The 21,753-nt window shown below is 34.9% G+C and overlaps 1 protein-coding gene across 1 annotated transcript in view; it reads left to right on the forward strand.

Annotated features, from left to right (window-relative positions):
- Nucleotides 1-3,687: 3,687 nt before the first annotated feature.
- The window catches only part of LOC111043799 (short neuropeptide F), a 107,934-nt gene continuing 89,868 nt past the window's right edge, over nucleotides 3,688-21,753 (forward strand). Inside the window, exon 1 of the mRNA XM_022328849.2 lies at nucleotides 3,688-3,837. The gene's annotated coding sequence lies outside the window, so the exon portion shown is untranslated. The remainder of the gene's footprint in view (nucleotides 3,838-21,753) is intronic.

Below are 21,753 nucleotides of genomic sequence, written 5' to 3' on the forward strand. Positions count from 1 at the left end.
AGAAGAAGCTTTGATACAACTGGAGGTGATATTGAACAGTTATGTTCTGTAGCTCTCTAGTTTTAGAAGCAAGCTGAGGATTAAAGATTAGGATGAGAATCATTTTAGATTCCGTATATATATTTGAAAGGATATACTATTCTTAAATAGGGAGTCCATTCCAAAGTTAAAATACTGTCAAGTTAAATACCACTGTAGTGGTATGCAGCGAATGAAGGCCAAGTAAAAAATCTGTGGTTCTTTGACAATTTCTCAGTCTTTTTCATTCAATATGATTAATTATCACAATATCAACTTCTCAACTACACAAAAAGTGCAAGTAAAAATATTACTGTATCGAAAAGCTTTATCAATTAAAAGTTCAACTAGAAGAATTATTTGTATGAAAATGGATGGTAGAAAACACAAATACCATTCAATCATGTATTCCTTAGAATTAGTTATTCTGTAGCAATCATTACAATCTTCATTTGGACATTCCTGTAGATTTGGGTACAACAAATTTTAAAAATACCCATATTCCAATAGAATCCTCTTTATAAAAACACATGAATAAATTTTATAATCCACTTTGTTCACTTCTATGTAGAAGAGTAGAAGTACTACTGTAAAAGTGCAAAATTGAATCATATAGATTAGTTATTTACCTATTATAGTTAAAGTTCAGTCGAGAACCGTTAAAAAACCTTCTGATACCTTAGGAATTTCCATGAAATTGAATAGAATAATTGCCTTCATTAAGGACGGAGTTAGGACTCTAGGTCCTTTCTGCCCTACGACCCTTTACATTGGAGAATGTATTACAAAGACCTGAACCCTGAAACCTATTGGCTATGAAAGGATCCCTAAGAAAGTCAAATTCTGGGATCATCCATTCAGGGATAATCCTGAGCCGAACATTGTTGACTGCACGCAGTGTTGACACAACACAAGTGCAACTTTGCTGCCAGTGTGTGCGCGTATGAATGAGTGGTGGTCGAATGTGGTGGTGTTGGTGGTCTAATTCACACGAGTGCAGTCCATTCCGTCTCAATAAGCCGTTCTAATTCGAATCACTTCAGTTCTCAACAAATTGACATGTCTAATGGACCCGAAATGCGATAACAGCATCAATAACGCTCGCTTATAATGGCTATTTTCACACACACACGCATGCATTCGTCTGTAATTTGAGACCCATGATGGAGGGATGAAATAATGGAATGGAGTGAATCAATCTTTAATAATAAATACCCGTCAAACATCATTTCCAATCAATCTTATTCTAGTTCCAGGAAGTTGCTTGAGTGTTTTGTTGTGTATGTTCAAAATATTATTGTGAATCCATGAAATGCATTCCATTTATTCACTTCAATAATTATTATGGAGAAGTTATGTCAAAGCAGAGATGAAGTGAATCATCGTTTCGTTTCTCTATGGTCAAAGTCACAATATTCTCGTTCCAAGTGTGAAATAATTTCAAAATAATCGCAGATTATCTCTGACATCTGCAAAAAAAATGCAGAATATTGTTATAACGTTCTTTTCTCCTACTGCTTGAACTTTCTCTGAAAATACAAAGATATTATACACAAGTCACTACACACAACAACCCTTATATATAAGAGATTCAGACCAACTGGCAAGCCTAGTAGGATGCATTCACATAAATTCTTTATTCGGAAGAATATACAAAGTGCGTCAGAGAAACTTACTTATTTGAAAAAAATCCCATGCTTTGAATTAGTCGTGCAGAGGGGCAGGAGTGGGCGCATCTGGAGGACGAATTTATCAAATTTATCCTCCCTCAAGTGAATAGCCATCATGCTCCGGTCTAGAGAGCAGCGGGCCTTCGCAGATAAGAGCTTCTTTTCTAATGGTCGATCACCTTCCGCGCTCGATTTGAAATTCCTCTACAGAACGAACGCCGGGCAGAACACACAACTGACTGCCTCACTCTTTCAATATTTTCTGCAGTTCTGATGGTTCGTTGAAGTCCTGGGTTCAGCGACACTTCCACACTCCTGAAATCAGTTAACCCCTGACAGAATCGATTTATGGCCAGGAACGAGTCCATAAATCGTTCCTGGCCATAAATCGATTCTGTCGGGGGTTAACTGATTTCAGGAGTGTGGAAGTGTCGCTAAACCCAGGACTTCAACGAACCATCAGAACTGCAGAAAATATTGAAAGAGTGAGGCAGTCAGTTGTGTGTTCTGCCCGGCGTTCGGCTCACAAACACGCAGCTGCTATGGCAATTTCTGACTCCACTGTTCGACGAATTTTCCATGAAGTCCTTCAACTTCATCCCTATAAATTGGCTGTTGTTCAAAAATTGACTGAACGCGATTTTGTTGGCCGTCAAAATGCATTTGATTGACAACCTTCCTGAAGACGCGATCATTTTACAAGGCTCATTTCCACATGCGGTTCCTCAATGCGTTTTTGTTATGGGTTTATTTGAAATCCCTGGTTCATGTCGATGGACTACGGATCATAGCACACCTCAAGAACATCATTCGCGACGCCGTTGGCCAACATACCGATTGATATACTGCAACGAAATTTCAAAAATCGACTTTACCAGTGTACCTATGCGCAATGGGTGCATGAAAAAAATTGAGAAATTTTATTCTCATTTGAAAAATAGATTGAAAGAATATCTAAAGTACTTTTGTTTTTATTGACCTTTCGAATGAGTGAGTTTCTCTGGCTTGCTTTGTTTAAAACGAAAATGAAAGGAACATCCTATTTCAAGCTTTCTTATAAGTACTGCTTGTAAGATTATTGTTGAGCGTCATTGTTTGGTATGCATATTTCACTTGAATTAGTATAAGGCTATAATATGAGGAATCATATTATATCATCCACCATATCATCGAGTTCAATTTAATATGCAATGATTTACAATTATTGAAACATTTTTCAAATTGCATTCTGTAGATATGACTTATACACTGACTACAGTTGTATCTTTGTTCATAGGCAAAACTCGTAAAACTACACACGATAGATCGCAACTTATCCATCTATGCACTCACGTCAACAGAGTTGGCAAATGATTACGACATAAATGATTAATCAGGATCACCAGTTACAAAGGAGTGTTTGCCAGTTTGAACTCAACAGATAAAAATCATATAAATTTTGAAAAGTGACTCTAACTCAATCTAATTAATCTATTATCAACTCAAACTATGTGACCTTGTTCAAAGACACACTGCATTACTGATCACCTCTCTCACTTTTATCAGTATTTTTCATGGACTTGAGATGTGACCAATAAATAAAGAATATCTCAATATTGGCCTTTCAACTTTCAACATTCAAACAACTCCCATTTACTCTGAATGACCTGCTACAGGAGTATTATCAAGTATGCATGGATGAGTTACTGAAATATTGAAACCAATTACAAAACAGTAGGTTTGGGAAAATTGAGGCTCAGGTAAGCGAGGGCGGAGGGTGGACCGCATGAAATCTAGTGTGTGTGTACATCCAGCTTAGCAGGACACAGTTTCCTATGATAATCGTAGGCGGAGATGATGTCAAGCTGCTTCTTGTTCAACAGACTGGCATCTCTCTTCAAATGCGTTGGTGAAGCTTTGGGGGTTGAAGATGGTGAATGAGGGGTTGGTGGTGAGATCAACAGGTGGAGGAGTGAGTTGAAGGGGGTTGGAGTTTGCGCGGACGCCTAGCGCCGTCAGATAAAAGCGTCGCGCTCTGGCCGATCGTTCTTAGAGCACGCAAAGAGTCACACGCGTCCACACGGTTGCTCGATATAACAGCACGCACGCACGAACGCACACAAGCGCAAACTTGCAATCCCATTTCGACGGCTGAACTGATCGTCAACAGGTAGGCAATTGTCTACTTTGATGACTGTCAACAAAGTTACGATGCACTTTGAATGACAATAATTATTCGTCTCAAATTTAATTCAAACGTCAACTATTTTTTCTAATCACTGTGTGGTAGTAGAGAAATTTAATTGTCGTAGATATCATGATCTCTAATAAGAGGACGTGAAATCATCACAACCACTCATTCAATTTATTAAAAAATAATATGGAAACTTATCTTGTTAGAATATTCTGAAGTGGCTGTAATGATTTCAATAAGTTTTTCAAAATATTCATATAAAGGATCTTCAAGTGGGGTTAGCCTACTTTAAATATGAATCATAAATACAGAATTAAGTTATCACTACAACATCCATACTTACAAAAGATTTCCTGATAAGAAGTTGAGCTTCCATAACAATTACTGTAGTAGTAATTACTGTAGTACTAATGTATTTAGGCGGATTTACTGTAGGCGGAAAACCACAACAATCAACAACTTCGATCAAATCATGAGAAGATTAATTCGATGAGTTAGTTTGCAATTCAACTCGTATCTAAATCAACCATATTTTCGGTACCGGAACAGTAATTTTTGTTAGCAAAAATTACTCAATTACTTGACTCATTCAATATAACAATAGCCTTTACCAAGTCTGGCCTTCTGCATAGAAACGCTCACTCAGGAGGAAATTATAATTTTTTTCTATTTGAAGTTCCGAACTTCGATTGGAGTTCTGAGCTTGCTTCTGTTATTAATATTTGAAAATACAGCTTCCTTGATAGAATGTAAATTCTTTTCTAAGAGACTTGAGATGGGAACTTCCCATGAATAATTATGAAACCAATATCACTCTTACTATTATTTTACAATATTCAAGAAATATCGGAAGATGATTAACATAAACCAATAAAATCGTCGACATTATCCATCAAGATGCATTGTCATCGAACTGTGGAAAATTTGTGTTTCGAAAACACAAATAGTGTATACCAAGTCGCTGAACAAAAGAATTATGGAAAAATCATATCATGAGAACATCAATAAGTTATTAATTTATAAAATGCTGATTTAAGTAGCTTATATAGTCTATTTGGAACTGAATCTATTTCCGATTTTTGATTCCAGTATATGGATAAAATATTTTAAATTGAGATTCCATCTATTGAAAAATTGAAGTTTCAACTGTCATCATATTCACCAATGCCTAAATTAATAGAGTTTTATAACACTACTATCGACAATTGGTGATAATTAAAGATGATATTCTCTAGTAGCTAGGTCAGAAACTTGAGATTCGAAGCTTGGAGAAACATTTCCATTCCCAAAAGTAATTAATTTTATACTTAAACAGATACACAAAAATTCACAATCGGCAAAGCTCAAAGAAATGAATTTTGAATTAAGATTTTAATAGAGAATTGGCAACGCATTATTCTCACGTAGCCATAAATCTTGTTTCTTATACGATTTTATAGATTTAAGTTAAGATCCATTTTCAATGAGTTAAACTGATCATCCTATCAGAACTTGACTCATTTTCTATACTTATTCTCATTTTTGTGATTGAATTTTAAATAAAATGCCACATAGCTCACTTTATTCTCCTAAGCAATGAACTCACAATTATTCTATTATCAATCAATCAAACAATCCTCACACTCAGATCCATGAATGAATAATGAGCCATCCATATTCCACCCTGGCGTATTCGAAAGACTACCCCATAGTAGGTTTCATTACAATACTCTATTGGAAATTTGATGAAAACATTAAGAGTATAGTTTTGAAAATTGATTGTTGTTTCGCTTGACAATATGGCAATTTTTCAACATACTTGGTATAACAATATAGCAGATCCCTAGTGATTGCTGGTGATTGATGTATAGAATAACTGGCTGACCGTCTAGCCCTTCCCTACTATTACACCTAGTACTTTCAATTGATATTGCCAATAATAATAATATCGAGTGACCTGGCTGGCTCAGATCTGGTGTCAGAGTTTTCAGGTCGCAACTGATCAATTTCAGGGCCTCTGACATGACCTAACGACTGCTTTTTAGCCAGCCGTGACCGACGGATAATCGGTGTCCATCCGAAACACGTTGAAATTATTGTTTTATGACTATTATATTAATTGACAATTATTATCATCAAGCATAGCATTCAACAATAGGATTGGGATAGAAACTCTTGAAAATGGACTGCTCGATTCTCGAGATAGATGATTGAATAAACGTACTGATTTGACAATAATTACAAACAACATGATTTCAAAATCACATCATGCTGGTTTAGAAACTACCATAATCTTGTGGCTCTTTTCTTCTCATCATTCTCTCAGCTACTAATCTTGGACTCATATGAGAATGAGATCATACTCTGATTCTGTATATTGCATTCATTTCTCATTGGAATAAAGACCCTGAGTTGAAAATATTTTGTAGTTTTATCATTGATAAAATGATAATAACTATCTTAGCAAGACACAACTGCAATAGCAAGCGTGGTTCGTTGATCGAAGATTCGTAGAACATGACGTTAAATCTATGTGAACTTATTTGATAATGTGTTCATCATTTTTATTAACTCAGGATTCAATAGAAAAATTAATGTAGGCTACAATACTCAAAATTATAATAGGAAACCTAGAACTTAAAAAACCAAATATGTAACATATAAACTTGAGTGTAAATAAATCGGAAATGACATTGGGCGAGGCAGAACATCTAAAAATAACTCTATAATAAATAATAATAGTCATATGAATGAATAAATAAGGGAACAAGGAATTTGCGTATTTTATTGTTCAAACGAATTATTCTATCAAATGAATTAAATATTCCAAATTTTGGAATATGAAATTCGAATCTATTTCATATTCCGCATTGAATACTATCCAATTGGGAGCAACCACAATGGAAGATGAGCACATCTTCAGGGACGCGCAACTGATATGTGAATTTGCAATATAGAATAGAATTATATACTTTATAAAATCAACAAATCAGACAAAATTAATAATCGATTGATGCTAGATCCTGTTTAATGCATCTCTTCTGATTTATTTGACTTTTTTACTTTTTTGACTTTTATTGGAGTATGCAGTGATCGATTCCTAGACAGCAGTACTTGATCATAATCATACTCTTGGACATCTTATTTATGACTTATTAGCCATGTATGACAATGTAGGGCTCTTACACGCAATTACTTCTCGATTTCCCTCATATTCGAACATTTTCCACTAGCCATGTATGACTACGTTGAGCTATTATAATTATGTCATTACTTCTCGATTTCCCTCATATTTATATATTTTTCACAAATAACAACCCATATCTCCGTTCATCTTGAATCAGCAAGCTATAGCCATAACTGATGTAACTGAAACTAAGTATAGAGCGGAGTATATTCTGTGCGACTATGTTCCAAATTTTCACCGTATTTGTATATTTTTCACATGTAAAGGTGCGTACAGATTTACGCGCCGCGAACATGAGCAATTCACTTTCAATCAGCTGATGCCAAGCTTTTTATATCTGTATCTTACCGTTTCTGTAAAAATACAGATTTAGTCTGTATTTAGTCGTATATCTGTACGCACCTTTTAAGATGCCCAGATCAGCCTCGAATAGGAAATGCTATTCACTACAAACTTCATGAACTGTTACTAAAACTAAGTAGTCTACAGAGCTAGAACTAAGGGACTATAAGTAGCAGGGAACAATACAGTATTCAGCCTAGTGAAGTTTGAGGCGATAACCACTAGAGCACGTTGGGTCGATGTGGTCCAGTTAATTACAAGCGGAGAGGTTCCCCGTTCAGAGGTCTTTGAAAATCACGTCGGCCTACCAGCTATACAAGACCCGATATTGACTTGTTTTTCATCAATCGATTTTGCAGCATATTTTGAAAAATTACGCGAATCTACACCAGACAAGATTAATTATTCGTCATTTATCAAGCCAGAATGAGGGCGGAAAATTGTGCTGCCGGTGAAGATTTATCGATGATGTATTTCGGGGTTCACATGGCAAGGTCAAGGGAAATGGGAAAGAGTGAGTTGAAATTTGAGAGGACCAATACAGGTGTATGGTTCCAGTGTGTTAGATTAATTTTTATCAACCCTGTTGATTCCTATTTTTATTGGCCCATCATAGTTCAATGCCTGTTATCACAAACGAGAGACTAACCTCTGTCGTTGATCCTATCTTCATCTTTAGAAATATATAAGGCAGACTACTGCAAACGATTTCTCCCCAGCAAAAAAAGTTCTATTCGTTGAATTTCAATTTGAATTCCAGTCATATCGATTTCCTATTCATATTTCTCCCCATTAGTTGGAATCTTCAGGGGAATAAGAATGATGTTTCCTTGAATATCACGTATAAATAATAAACATGTAATCTTAGTTGACTTTGTAACAGTCTCAGAATTATTCTAAATAAGGTCTTTCGAATCCACATCAGAACTGCGATTTCATTGTGTAAGGTTCAAGGAAAACTTATGCATTTTCTGCATTTGGCAGTTGAGGAAAAACAGATGACGACAATTTTTCTAGTGCTCTGAAGTTGTTTACAGAAATCCCTCTTTTGTTATAATGATTGAATGCGATGCAATCCTCTTGTTTGGAAAGTTCATATGGTATTACATAACACCTCTTTTGAATCACTCTACATTTTGGAAAAATAATTTCGCCCAAGTGTTTAGGTAATTATTATACAACCCATTTCGTAAGTGTTTCATAACCAAGCTTTCTATATACTGGCTACCATTCAATTCATCGTGAGGAAGACTGACACGAAATATGTGGATTCTCCACCTTTAGCCAATGCGTTGCAAAGAAACTCATTGTACTTTTCATACTTACTGCACTAAAAACTTGAAAATACCCTTCAGTTTCATCAGTTAAAATAGTTTCTAATCAATCTACATTTTCAACACCAAGGACTAATAAATTCTCCAAGAATATTTTGAACTCACTTATGGCTTAGTAGAAAAAATGTATTTGTGTAAATCTCATACGGTATGAAATTTCAGTTCTCGGAATTATTCAATAGGCCTACCCTAGGTGAAAATCAAATTTACTCCTTGATTTATCTTTTCTGGTAACTCTTCCATCACTTGATTTTTCTCCCCAGTAGTTATTAGCAGAGTTCATCAAGTTTCAAAAATAGCGTTCTACTTGAAACAAGCTGAATCATATCTGACTGCTAGTCGTTTTTTCTAATAGTAAAAATCTGGTGTGGCGCACTCACACAACTTTCCTTGCCGTTATGAAAATTTATCACCTGGCGCTAGTGTTACCGCGCATCTCAAGTCTACTATTCAAAGATTTGAGTCAGCTGGTGACAGGGCAATAGCGCTGGAGACACACATGAGGTCTGCTATCTCTTCATAGTGAATGATTTAATAGAATCAACAATAATTTGCAATTGAATAATAAAATTTTCTCGAATTTAAAGCTTATTTTCAATTTTAGGTGAAAATGTTACTGAACATTAATTGTAGAGATTTTCATGCTCAATCTACTCAACTTGATTTTTTTTGTTTCAATTGAATCTAAAGCCTGATAATTGGGAATCTATCTGCATTGATGAGGCGGAGCTCCTGAAATTTCTACAGATATGGGACTTGTGGCAGTTGATAGAGCTTATCGATGACTATTCTAGGTATGAATTTGATCAAAATCGTTGGAGCCGTTTCCGAGAAAATCACGAAAAACCCTGTTTCTGACAACATTTTCGCCATTTCAGCCGCCATCTTGAATTGAATTTGATCGACATTTTTCGTGTCGGATCCTTATAGTGAAAGGACCTTAAGTTCCAAATTTCAAGTCATTCCGTTAATTGGGAGATTAGATATCATGTACACAGACGCACATACACTCATACACACAACACACACACACACACACACACACACACACACACACACACACACACACACACACACACACACACACACACACACACACACACACACACATACAGACCAATACCCAAAAACCAGTTTTTTGGACTCAGGGGACCTTGAAACGTATAGAAATTTAGAAATTGGGGTACCTTAATTTTTTTCGGAAAGCAATACTTTCCTTACCTATGGTAATAGGGCAAGGAAAGTAAAAAGTGATTGAAACAAGCCTCTGTTTGCTCTCCACTCTGCAGTGGAAGTATTGCGATCACGCTAAGGAATGCAACAAACAGAATAAAAAGCTGGATACAATCAATTCTAATGTCCACCCAATCCTTTGTAAGTTACAGTACAGTTGGGAAGTAGAAAGATTACAACCTGATCAAGTAGCTCTTGCTTTTGTTTTTGTTAGGTTGGAATCTTTCTACTTCCCAACTGTACTGTAACTTACAGCTGATGATGGGTGAGCACACACGAAAGCATGCTCCTGTAAAATATTAATTTTTATTCAATCAAAGCGGATTTTTGACAACATTTTAAGTCTATTTAATTACTCAAATAGGATATTCTCAGTTGTGATTTTTAATGATGATTACTTTATACTTCCACTTAACGGTCCCTCACACTCTTTTTTAAATAACATCATTATTTGCAATATACAAATAATCTCATAGAAGTCACACTCCCCTCTAAATAGAATGAAATCTCATTTTCTCTGATAATTTCTCTCAGTTATCAACTTCATAATGATCCATAATGCTTCTTTACTTTTCCGAACATTCTCAAATTAATAACATTTCATCTTCGAATAACTGCAATTGTGATATCATAAAATAATACATACATGTTACTCTCTTCTAAATAGATATGTATCGACTCAAGAATAACCTCACAACCAAAAACCAGAAAAGTTCAATCTTCGCCAAAATTCAATTTCAATCTATATTGGCCAATGTAGAACCATTACCATTAGGATTCTGGTAGTGAACCTATAGCAATCAGCAAGAACGTGTAGGGATGTCCACCGGCTCCACCCTGAGTGATTTACCGTTCAGCAAGACTATTGCTTTTCCCTCTACAGCTCTTAATGTTCTTTTACCTGTCCCCGTCCCGTATTTCAGAGAGTGACACTAGTAAGTCATTGTAATTAAGGTAAGTGGAGAAATCGTGGTTCTGTAGCGAAAATGTTGACTCTGCAAATCAGTTTTTCATAGTGATAGTGATACGGTACTGATTCTGTGTTTCTGAAATTTGTAATTCTAAATGTGCGTACAGATTTACGCGCGGCGAACACGAGCAATTCACTTTTAATCAGCTGATGCCAAGCTTTTTATATCTCTATTTTACCGTTTCTGTACAAATTCAGATATAATCAGAATCATGAAAAGTGAATTGCTCGTGTTCGCCGCGCGTAAATCTGTACGCACATTTAGATAATCATAACCTTGAAGCATCCCATATTCAAAGACAGGGGGATACGCTCAACATTATACAAATGATTTTGGATGGATTAAAATACCTTCAATATGCATCTAGTGTCAAATCAACACAATAATGTTTTGATTGAGTTGAGCGTCTTGATTATGACTGAGTTATCCTCATTGAAATAATATTTCAAGTGAATTATTATTTTACTTGAATCCAAGACATCAACCATAATATTATTTCACTCGAATCTTCATCATAAGGGAAACATAATAAATTATCCTTATTCAAAGCTCTTTTGGTTCAATATTTAATATTACTGTACCGAAATTAAACTTACACTTGTATTGTTGGCATTTATGAAAGTATTTATCTAGTCTCTTAGAACTAGAAAATAATATTGTTCTTGAAAATTCCAATCAGATCCACCATTTGAACGGGATAATATCAATTCATATTTGAACTTTGAAAAAAACAAACTCATTACTAACTTTTGCATTCCCAATCGCCTGATTTTCCATACACCTCTCACGAATACTCTTATACAGATGACATAAACAATCAATGTTTTAAAATTGTGTCTATGGAGGATGAATTCACTATCAGCATTATGAATAACATTATTCTGTCACTAATGACATTATTATGTTACTTGAATTCCTGTTTGTAGAGCACGGTGGAGCTTTTTAAAATTATTATTAAATCGAGATCAGAATATTTTTGAACTATCAATATGCATCCATTGTTCTTTCATTGTACATCATATTTCCTGCCAGCATGTCACTCGCTATTTGGTATCCACAATGGTCCAAAAGAGATCTCTCCGACGAGTTCCCAAATGTATCGAGCGTAACAAAACGAAACAGTAGCCTAGGTATGGTAATACTGTAACATGCATAAAACGCCTACACGAACCAACGTCTAAAATATTCCGTTTTGATTTCAGCCTCTTTGACAAGTTCAACATCATAGTGACAAACTCATACCCTCCATAACCCACATCCAAAAGTCAAGCATCAAACATTGATCAAAGTCAAACATGTGAACCATAATGTCAATATTTGTGACGAAATAAATGAGTGACAAAGAGGCTAGAATAATTCGTTGAAAATTATTTATTCCATCGATAATTTCGTGGTAAAATACATTAAACCACCATTATGTCCCTATGTGCTCTATTCGTGTGAATTTGTTTGAATAGCTACGGAGCGTTAGGTTAATGGATTGCTGCAATCTGATCGAAATAGTGTTGTCACTGTCAATTTAAGTTGCCACTAGACTCGGACCCACTTGGCAAGACATGAGTGCAACATTGTTAGCCACTGCACATTTGCACTTTACAACATCAAATTGAACTCAATTTCAATAATGCAAATCTGTGCTCTATTTCAAATTAGTTTGCTCAAGCTAACCTATTTATCATAATATAACTCTACATTTACTAAGTAGAGACAGACTTTTACCATCAAGTAGTGAAGTGTCTAGTGCATGGAATCAACAGATACTCTCATTTCTGTTCAAAAAAGTTTGGAATATTCGAATCTATATTATCCAATATTCCCTTGAACTCATATTTATATCAGATAACCTAGTTTTCTAGGAGCAAAGAGAAAAAAAGGGAGGAACTTACTGTGCATAGCATAATAGCATTTTTCATACTCTTCTGTTGCAACACATGAGTTTGTAAAATCATTGAAAAATCACCCAAATGAGCATGAATGTGTATGAGCCCTAAAAGTCTTACCAAAAGCTCATATCCAGGAAAGAAAATCCTTATCTAGTCTCTGGAGGCTCCTCAACGAGTCTTGTCTCTCCTGACCTAAAAAGAGCTGACTACTTGCAAACAACTGGAAATGCTCAAGATTTTTGCAGCAGTAATAAGGTTACTTACTTATCAGAAAAGCTTGTTATGATAGAATATGAACTAGAAAGAATTATCTAAAAATACTATGAGATCTAATGTACGATGAAAATTACATGTGAAATTACTAAAAAGTGAATGTGATTGGAAATAATATACGATCCCGTCAATGAATTTGAAAGATAATATGATTTCTCAAATCATATATCCTGTAAACTAAGAGGGTGTTTCTTCTCTTCTATAATATTTACTAAAATTATCCTGCTATCAAATCTCTATTTGAATCCTTGATTGGTTGGGAGCTTATAGTGGACTCGTTCATTCAAATGCACAGATTATCATCATTATTCGAATTTCACCTATTCTAGCAACTATAGTAACTAAGAGCCAGGAACTTCAAAGAAAAATACTTTTAAAATTCAACCTCAGGTTTATTGAACCCATTAACAAATCAAACGAATCAATAGAAACATGTCAAATTTTCAAACAGAGTTACTCAGTAACTGATTCAGAAAAAGAAGGTATATTCAATTTCAATCTATACATTTTGGGAACCTGCTAACTGGCTGCAACTAAATTCGGGCCTCGGTCATTCTGTGTACTAAATTTTGAGCTATATAAAAACAACAGTTTGACACTCACCATTTCAACAATTTCAAATTTCACTTTTGAGAACACTAAATCCAAAACTCAATAAACTCAGACGTAATGAAACTCACTACACTCTACTTAAATTTCACGCACACAATCAACCTATTAATTTTACATCTACTGATTGTGATTCTATCAATTTTAGATTACTCTGCAAACTACAACAAAGTACTGATAATAAAAAACTTTTCAATTTGTCCCTCTGGACGGGCATCAGACCCATTCAGAGGACCGTGGCTCGCGCTAACGGTGCTGATCTTCCGTTCACGTCTCAATTAGAACTGTGGCCTTTTCACTGAAAATTATTTTCCCTCTACGAGCGTTGAGCCTAACTTCCAGTGGAAAAGCTAAAGCTGCAAAAAGGTCGTACAATTCCCAAATGCAGTAGCTTTTTCGACAAGAAATTGAAACTGCATTTGAACTGAGCAACAAGTTAGCAAATTCAAACAAGACAGAGTCAATTCTCATACTAGAAACGCAGTGTTCAACATACAGAAAAAATCAAAGTTCAAAAACCTGAAAAATAATATAAGATACACAAAAACAACTACAATATACCCACTCAATATTCACACTATTACAATCCTATTTGTTTTCATATTTCTTGTATTGTATTATTGAATATGATTTACTATATCAAGGAGTTCATCATTCATGGGCTTGGATGTGGCACTACAACCCGATAGTTGAGTTTTGGCCTGCTCTACAATCATTCTCCACCTCTCTCTATCCAGTGCAGTCGTCAATCCTATGCAAACTTAACACATCCCACGTTCCAATCCGTAATTCATTCAATTTATTTGTCTTTCTCCTGGTATTTTTCCTAAAATCCGGTCCACATTCCGAGGCTTCTTGTTGAGCTTTCATAACTAGTTTCGTTTTGCATGGAAGGGTTGTCGGCCCCTCGCATAACCCCCAACCTGGAGGACCAGGTCATTTTTTCGGGTTTCGCTCCCTAGCCTTTGGTAAACCAATACCAGACTACAAGACAGCAGCATAAGGAAAAATAGAATGAAAAAGAATAATTTTCCCAAGGTAGGGAGGACAGGATAGGGAAAGAAAGCAGTGCGCGACCGATAGGATGACAGATTGACACCTTACCGAAGCAAGGTACCCCCATCATCCCTGTAGCCGCGCACTGCAAGAGAATGGCACAAAGCTGAGTCAATGGAAAGGTGCCATTCTAGAAATAATAGATCCAAGCATGTCGAAGAAGAAGGGCTTGGAAGGGGGAGTCCCTTTTAGTCGCCTCTTACGAACAAGCAGGGATTACTGTGGGTACAATTCTACTACCCCTACCACATTGGGGGATTAATGAGTTCGAATAAGTTAACTCTCAGAAAGTGTCGCATCACCCTAGAAATACGAAATCAATACGAAATTTGAAATCAAAGCAATGAGCCACCTCATAAAACTCTCCTTCTCAGGCTATAAAATGCGGGCTCCGTCATGCACAATGAGTCGGGCATCTTGTTTTATATAATGTTTTTCAATCAATACTTTGGATTTTCCTCTTCAATCAATACTTTAGATTTTCCGCTTGGAGCTAAGAAGTGATTGGAACTTATTTAAACTTATTCAAGTATTATAGCCTAGGTATTCTATATGGTTTTTCATTTAGCGCTTCCTATCTTGACAATTGAATAAAACAAGCTATGCATGAGATATTGATAATTATTTTTTGTTTGGAAGGCCTATTAATGCGATTATTCATATGGTACAGTTCAAATGGCCGCATCGGCTTCGTGTGATGGCGGAAACCCGATAAGTCAATTTTTCCATTAATCTGGCACATATAGCGGGCTAAATACTGAATCATTAATAGCTTCGGTAATGTTGAGTTTGACTGTTAGTTAAAAGCTTTGACTTTTAATTAGCATAGACCTGTGGTAGCCCAACAAGAAAAGTCTGAGCGGGTCAAATCTCACGATTTTAGTGGTCAGTTTGACTTCGCCAGCAATGTGTGAAAAAAGACAATCCAGAATGTCAATTGTTTTGTGCGCTATCTGGCATATTCACCCTCTTGTTAAAATCAAATATTGTTCACATACATGTTGTCCAGTTTTAGCCACTAGGAGTCGATAATCTTCGCCTATATTTCCTAAGTTTAAGTTAAGGAGCTCGAAATCTTGTGCGGGGTGACTGCCGCTAATATTATCCTGCACATTCTCATGTATGCGAACAATATTAATTTCACTATAATTATTATTGTCTCTCTAGTGAAAATATTTTTGACAGACTTTACGGTCCGTCGTCGTATGAGTGTTTTCGATCCGGTTACCACAAATTTGTTCACCACATTCACAAGTAGTCTCGGAAGTACGGTTATTGCGACCGTAAAAAGAACGAAGCTCTTCAGACATTGCTTGCGCAGAACAATTATTAGTCTATTTTGATGAAACAATTCCGTCAACTGCAGATGCTGTTGAATGCTATAACTCTTAATGGTAATTTGACAAGATATACTCAATAGATGAGAGCCAATTAGAAATCTGTAGCTTCAACTAGACGACCACATCAGCTGTCAAACTCAGGAAGTCCTCAATGAAAGACCTTATATAATAGTTTACTAGTAAATCTTAAGATATTGACTAGAATAATTCTATCATGAAAAGTGCTATCAAAAGGAGCTTCACATTCAGAATTATATTTCTATTCAACCCTTCAGATAATTGGAACCTTCGAAACATATAGAGAAGTTTCACTCCAAAAAAGAAGATTGTTGATGAAGCCTACCCAGGATATGGAGAGGAGGATATCCAATATTACCCTCCAAAGATTCAAATTTGAAACATATTTACATAGAATATGAAAAATCATGAATCTGTTTAATATTCTCATAATATAAGTGATAGTATGATGTTTTTGTTTTACGTGAGAGAACTTGAATCATTTGCGGTAATTTGAATAGCAAATAAGGTTTTGATTCCAGAGTACTTTTAGACATGATGACTATGAACAATGTTAATTATTGTTTCATGAACAATATAAACTCTGGAACAGCCAACCAGAGAACACGAACTGAGTTTTCCTGCTGAAATGCATAACACACTCAATCCTACACAGAATAAATTTCAGCTGCTTTATTCTGCATATCATCATTAACTGAATAATTATTGTTGCATCTTTTTGACGTCATGAATTAATTTCCCAACCTGTAAATTCAAAGGAGCTGGAAAATCAAAATCACTGCTGCTGAAGAATGCTAATACTTTGTGAAATAAATTATCTTTATTATAGTGATAAGATTATGTCTTCCTTATATATTTCCCATAAGAACACTTTTCTCTTAATTGCACCGATCATCAATGGAAATGGTGTTTTTGCAAGCAATTACAAGTTCAGTTTGGGCAAACAAATCATCAATTATTTTATAATAAAATTGATTGTTTTTGAAGATATAATTTTGAAAGATCTTCATAATTGATAATGAGCTCATTGATTATGTCAGACTATGAATAATTTTAATTTATTTCAATTTAAATAATTTATTTATAACTGTAAATAATATTGTAAGGCAATCTCTATCACAGAACCGAAGGTATCAATAATTTTGCTCATTTCATTATAAGCATTCCAATTACCGTATCTCGATAAAAAGTGATCCAACTATATTATGATATCGATCGATACGTTAATTCTTTAATAAACTGTGCCAATCTACTTCTCATTGCAAAAAAGAGGTGATTCCTCTAGAGATATAATCCTGAACGATAGATGTAAGAAGCTATTCTCTATCCTGATATAATGTGACAGCTCAGTATTCTTCACATTATTCTTGTACCAATCATTTGTTTATTCAACGATTTTTCATAATTATTTTTTAATCCCCCATTGCGTATGTTTGGAAGTAACACACTCCCCTACAAATGAACCTTGCTCCTTTTCTCCTTCACAAACTTAGAATCACATTCACATAATCTTATCAAACTCGTAGAAGCTATTCATGCTTACGTCTTACCAGAATACACTCTTGACACACATCATAGGCTTATTGAGTGAGCCAGTTGAAATCGCTAATGTCCTCATGATGCTTCCAAGTCCAGTTAACAGAGATAATCTTACATGTGAGAACTTTCTGAATGCATGAAATTGAAATAGCAGAAGAGCCGCGAAGATAAACCACTCTTTGATTTAGCCATTTCACCGGTTGGCGAATGAATATAAGGTGATAAAACCTGAGATGTTCATGAAGGAGAGACGAAAGTGCACAATTTGCACCTGAATAGACCATTGGGTAATGGTTGGGTTGAGGTCTGAAATGACCGAAATGCTGATACAGTCGAGACCGTTGACTGAGGTTGGAAGGATCTCAAGTCAACCCTTCTATTGTGTGCAGCCTATTTCCACTGAAACTGGCGCCAGATTAGAGCTGAGAGCAACAGATAAGAACAAGAGAGAGATTAGCGTTACTTAGGTCGGTATTAAGTGCTACGAGCTCCTTTGCAGGCAGTGAGAAATCTACTCGAGGAAATTTTCCAGTTTCCACAGGGAGAAAAACTCATTTGATTGCTCCACGAGGCTCGTCCTTATCAAGTTGATTGCATTACTATATCAACCCAATCGATATACTGCTAATCCTTATTCCGCAGAGATTTTTCTGAATCGAGCGCTTCCATACTTCATTAGGATCCTTGCTTTGTAAGACCAATCCTATAATTAAATTTAGGTACTCTCACAACCAATTAAAAACGTTTGCAATCATGGAAATGTTTTTAAAACCTGCACTATTACGTCCATTTCATGCATCATGTAAAGTTTGCATGTATAAGATGCAATCAGTTGACCAAATTAATCAAGTTTAATCGGAGTACACAGGATTTAATCAAATTTACTATTATTTTGAGCATTGGAAATTTATGTAGAGGGTGCACCTATATCGATATTACATCCTTTATGAAACCCAGATAAGAGAGTCTCGTTTTTATTTTCTTACTATTTCATTACTTTAATCTTCAACCTATCTTTTTTATTGGATGATCCAACAAATAATGATTTATTCTTGTTGGGTGAATCCCATATTTATCCAATTTTATCCGTGATGGTATCAGAGTCTCTCCACTGCCGGATGCCCTTCCTGAAGCTAATACGAGCATTATTTGTTGGGGCTCGAAACCCAAAAGCACCCACGATAGAAAACTATAATTTCAATAGAAATAATTTCTCATATCAGAAGTATTGTTGAAGCTGCTTTTCAAATAGTGTGATAACCATAAACTTCATGCTTTACATGTGAAGTTATTTCAATTCGAACCACAAACAGTGACAGTAGTAAGTCTTTTTAATAGAGAATATTCATATAACTAATGTAGAAAGATCCATATTCAAACAACTTTGATCCTACACATAAAAACATTTTCCAAGAGAGAGTTAGGAGGGCCTACCGGATTCCATTGAACTCTGGTCCTTTCACCTTATAGCAAGCCACAGCCACAATACCACAATAAAACAGAGGGATAACGAGAGTGTCAAATTGGTAATAAAAAGTAACAGTTAGCCTTCCAGAGTACGTTGTCACAGACACCCCATCACAGAGTCAGTCACATGTTGACATTATATGACACATTCTAGGGTCCGTCTGTACATCGTTAGTTCCTGTTTTTTCTGTAACGACGGGTCGTCAGCCGGTGCTTTCCCGCTTGCTGGGAAATTCTCCGAGCGAGCAAGAACCTATTAAATTAGTTCACTCGGCCTACAGAGCTGATGAATTTTTTTCACAACGATTTCGGTTTCATTTGATTTAGTTTCCAATCCAACTTAATTCATAGTTTCTAATTTATATTTTTTTGGACTGGAGATTGGACTCGAAGTCAGAATGTAACCATATTTGGAAAATTATAGAACCAAAGGTTTTTTTGGACTAGAGCTTGGATTCAAAGTGAGAATATAACCTTATTTTGGAACATTGTCGGACCATGAATTCATCAAGGTTTTTCAAAGGACCGATGTTGGTTTGAGCCTATTCTCATGTATATGTTATGAGATTTTCCCGATCATTGTATGACTTGTATCTGTTTAAATGGTTGGATGATTTTTTAATTGAATTGTCACTTTTCTATGTTAATCATAATATATATTGAAATGCTGAATTACAACATTACTTGGATATACTTAAATTGAATGATTATTTTACAATTTTGAGCATAATATCTCGAATAATATAGAATAAACTTTCTTTATTATTTGAGAATGGAAAAAACTGATAATGGAACCATAGAAGCTAGACTCCTCAGCTTGTAATATTATTCTTGTAATACTTTATTTATAAATATCTTACGATAGAGAGCACGATAAAGCATTTATTAATGTAATCCCTACTGTTCTTTCTACAATAATGAAACATGTTTAGGTACTATAGAGAACGAAATGATCTTATCTATTATTTCTACACTTTTTCAATCCGATCTGAAGGACGGCAGAGAAATGGAGCGGCTGTAGAGACAAATTTTTATTATAAATTGTTTGGAATAAACTGTTTTAAATTAAAATATTTTCTCCAGAATCGTCTTACTCAAACCAGCAAAAGAAAGAGACATTTTCTCCAAAGAACCGAATAAAATATTCAAAGTCTTTACAAATTCAAATTCAGTCACTTCCGATTGGCTTAGCATTTCGTTATCTTTCTGTATCCTCCCTTGCATCTAGAATTGATTCCTTGAGAAAACTCTGCATTGAAAAGTTTTCATCTTGCTGCCTCTTCGTTCATGTGGGTTCGCGTTCGCTAGAACGATCTTTTTCAAATCTAGGCATAGGCCCGAGTTGAAAAATTTGAATGTTTGAGATTATTCATGATTAGAAATAATGGATTAGGATAAGATTGAATAATTCATAAAGCCATAGATTCCCAAGACATGCTTTCAAATAAGTAAAATGTAGGAGATTTGACGAGTAGGCCTACTTTGAGATTGAATTGATTTAATTTATTTGGGAAAGTTATTTAATGGCAATAATATTAAAAAAATGTTGACATTACTTTTCTGCTTTTCGATGGTTTTCCTCAGTGATTCATATTTGGAGTTGTTCGCTCATTAAACTGTACTAAAAACAGGTTCAACCATTCACAATGACATCACTTAAAATATTAAGGTGAAATGAAATAGATATCATTAAATGTAATTGAAGCTAAACTATAGCTTTAATGCACTAGTGGCATCATGGTCAATGGTATTTCTGGTTAGACTGTTCAACCAAAAACATGAACTCTTTCCACTGTCGGTCTTTGTTTAGAGTGGGTTTCGAACTCCCTCACTCTATACGGTATTTTGCCCGGCGCCAATCAATTACTATGAATTGATAAAATTAAACTAATAAAATTGAATTGATTTGAATTGATAAAATTAATTACTTTACTGTAACTTCACTCACTGTGTGGATACTTATATTTCACTCACTGAACTAATAATAGTATTGAAGAAAAAGATAAAGATAGATAGATCAGGGTCGTGTGTAAGGGAATGTATAAAGTGAAAGGCAAAACAAAGGTTAATTATGAATTTATTATTGAACTTTAAATTTATATGAATTTATAAAAAATTGATCAAAAATATAGTAATGATTAGATATAAATACAAGATGATTAAGTTTTTGAAAGTACAACAGTTCAAGTTTAATTTTAAACAACAAAATTTAACAAACAGTTATTATTACTTTTATCAGGTTACTTGAAAAATAAGTAATAAAATCAAAATATTGAACACCTCTAGTTAAAAATACGATTATAGTCAAAAATAAGAGAATTGATAAATTTTAAAGAATGAATATGATTAGGGGAGCCTTGCTTTAAAAAACTATTATTTGTGCTTAGAAGAAAATTTCAACTGTAAGCTTCAAGAAGTTAATTAAAACTGTATCTACAGATTTGTATTTAGAAGAGCTAAATAATTAAATTTGCTGTTTACTTTGATGCTATGTAATTTGATATAGTTATTTGGGCTTTTTAGGGTGGGGTGGTGTGGATTTGAAATGAGAAAAATTGAAAATTCTAAATACAATCTTTACCTGGCTCAGTCAATTCCCTATAGGATAATTGAAGTCTGAAACCAAAAACTCACTCCTACACTGAACACTGTCCAAAATCC

This window comes from Nilaparvata lugens, chromosome 8, assembly GCF_014356525.2.
Source record: "Nilaparvata lugens isolate BPH chromosome 8, ASM1435652v1, whole genome shotgun sequence".
NCBI classification, from domain to species: domain Eukaryota; kingdom Metazoa; phylum Arthropoda; class Insecta; order Hemiptera; family Delphacidae; genus Nilaparvata; species Nilaparvata lugens.